The following is a 2,573-nucleotide window of genomic DNA, read 5'->3' as shown; positions in this document are numbered from 1 at the left end:
GACGGACGGGGGGCCGCTCCCTGGATCTGCCGTGGCGGGAATGCGCCGGACACCCCCAAGACAGTCTCGTCCGTGCGTGTGTGTGTGTGTGCGCGAGTGTGCGTGTGCGTGTGTGTGTGCATGCCATCGTGTGCCACTGGAGTAGAGGCTCTCTTTCTCAGCCCCCTCCCCCCCACCACCCCCCTCTCCCTCATCCACGTCATGCGACCCAGAGCCATGTTTATCAGTCCAGATCCAGCCTGCAGATAGAACATTGTTTTTCAGCCTGATTAGCTTCTATCTGTTTTCGTGATTGGATGAAGAGGGCAGAAGGACATAATGACAAACACTTGACTGTTGATCCTCTTAAAAAAAAGAAGAAAAAAGAATCCCATATCTTTCCTCTAAATGATCATTTGAATCAGGCTCATTATCGACCCGCAACCCGCATTGGGGGAGAGACGCGGCGTCACCTGGCGCTGGCACGAGAGATGAGCTGAACCCGAGGACCAGTCGGTCCCACTCCCGAGTCTCCTAAAGAGAACGTTTCACTGTCTAGTATTTACACAGTCGTTCCAAAAGCAGATAAACTCACCATCAAGCTCATCTTTAGGGACTCGTCAACGAAGGGCACATCAATCTCTAGGAAATAAAAGACCAGGGTCCGTGAGACTAAAGAGCATCCGCACTCATCGTAGAGGCTCTTGGGACCGGCTGTGTTGCTGTATGTTAAGTGTGATGAGTTCTCCATGATGCTCGAAGGTCGTCGGAGTCTGGAGACCGACCCCCGGCCTCTGGAGCAGCCGGTAGAACGAGGAGCGGGCCGATCACGTTTAGTCTCGGCGCTCGCTGGGGTTCGAGCGTGCTGGTCTCACCCCGGAGGGGTTTTGCTCCGCTCTCCTCAGCGGAGACCTCTCCTGATAGCGGAAGATGGACGAGCGCTCCTAGGAGGTGTGGGATGAGTCTTCCCTGGTCAAACTGCACCGCCGAGCCTCTCGGCCTTGAGAAACGACATCATCCGGACTGCTCTCCTGAGGGAACGATGGAATACAGATTACATGGACATTCCATAGCTGAGATTAGACCTGATGCAGCGCTCACCTATTCCACACTAAGCAAAGACACGTCTAAAAGACGTCTTTTAGATGTCTTTTTCGTCTTTTTCGGACGTCCAAAGACATCCAATTAGGAGCCAGAATGAAAGTTTTTTTAGACGTTCAGATATTTAACCCGTTCTGCACGTCCACAGACGTCTTAGAGGGGTCCAAGCCAGACGTTTGAATATTCAGGGGTCCAGCAGACGTACAAATGGGGTTCAGGACCGACGGACGTTATTAAGACATGATCTGAACGTCTCCCTGACGTTGTGTATTTGCTGGGTCATCTCGTCCTCTTTTATGGTTTTGTGTCATATTACCAGTGGAGTTAGTCGTCATCCTATTTAGGTTAACTAGAAGTACAGGGGAGATTGATTCAGGACAGCTATGAAGACTTCAAAATACCGCTGCTCACGAATAACACATTCAGTGTATACACACACTTAGGACTTGCACTCAGGAGCCTGTTTAGTTTGCCTAAACACTCTCCAACCATCTGGGACAGGTTGCATAAGTGACCCTCAGCTAGATTAATACTATCCAAACCACCCCAGAATACGCCGTGTCCACACTGAGGGGCAGCTCAGGCTGTTGTAAATATTGCTGTGTTCGGGGTTTACATGTGGAGGTGAGAATATGGTTTTTATATACATGGCGAGGCTAGTGTGTGTGCGGGCGTCGCCTCCATCCCATCAGTCATGTCTACAGTAGAGCTCAGGTTCCACTCGCGGAGAAACTCTCCTTCCATTTCTAAAGTAGACGGAGTCTCACTTAGACTTTCTCACATAAGCCTTTGGCTACAGTATATTTGCTTTCTGGGAAAAAAAAGGTTTATTCAGAATCAAATGTTTACAGTAGTTTGTTTGTTGGTTCCAGCTGACCCCTGACATATCATCTAAACATATCTCAAACATGTTACAGTTACACATCACGCAAAACAGGCAATTTGTAAAGGAATAGTTTAGACCTGCTTAGTCATACTCTAGTTCTTTTGTTTGTTTGTTTATTTGGTTGTTTGTTTGTTTGACAGATGCCAACCAGGAGCAGCAGATGAGAACAGACATCGGGAGGACAGCTCTGACCCAAACACTGGTAAACACAGTGGGTGGGAAAACCTGGAGGTGGATGAAATTGTATACAGTCAAAATAAAGACAAATAAAGGCTGTCCACCTCTTCTCCCAGATGCTCAAACTGAACCTCTATCCCAGCATGCACCACTGCCACGGTGCAGATGGGAGACAGACAGACGTCTGCGCCCGGGCAGGGGTCACGTGTGTGCTACACGTGTAGCGTGTCTCCTCAGGATTGCGGGGTCTAAGGGTTTGGACTGCACCCAGTTCTCTCTCAGATAACAGTCTGCGCGAGACAATCAAAACAAAACATGGCCGATGAGATCTTCCCTCCAGTCAGTCAAGCTTTCCCAGAGCGCCCTGCGATAAGCTCAATCCATCACGCCACAAACAGCAACATCCATCGGCTGCCTGTCTGTCTGCCTG

This window comes from Borostomias antarcticus, assembly GCF_949987555.1.
Source record: "Borostomias antarcticus genome assembly, chromosome: 33".
Classification (NCBI taxonomy): domain Eukaryota; kingdom Metazoa; phylum Chordata; class Actinopteri; order Stomiiformes; family Stomiidae; genus Borostomias; species Borostomias antarcticus.
Note: the sequence above shows the minus strand (reverse complement) of the source record.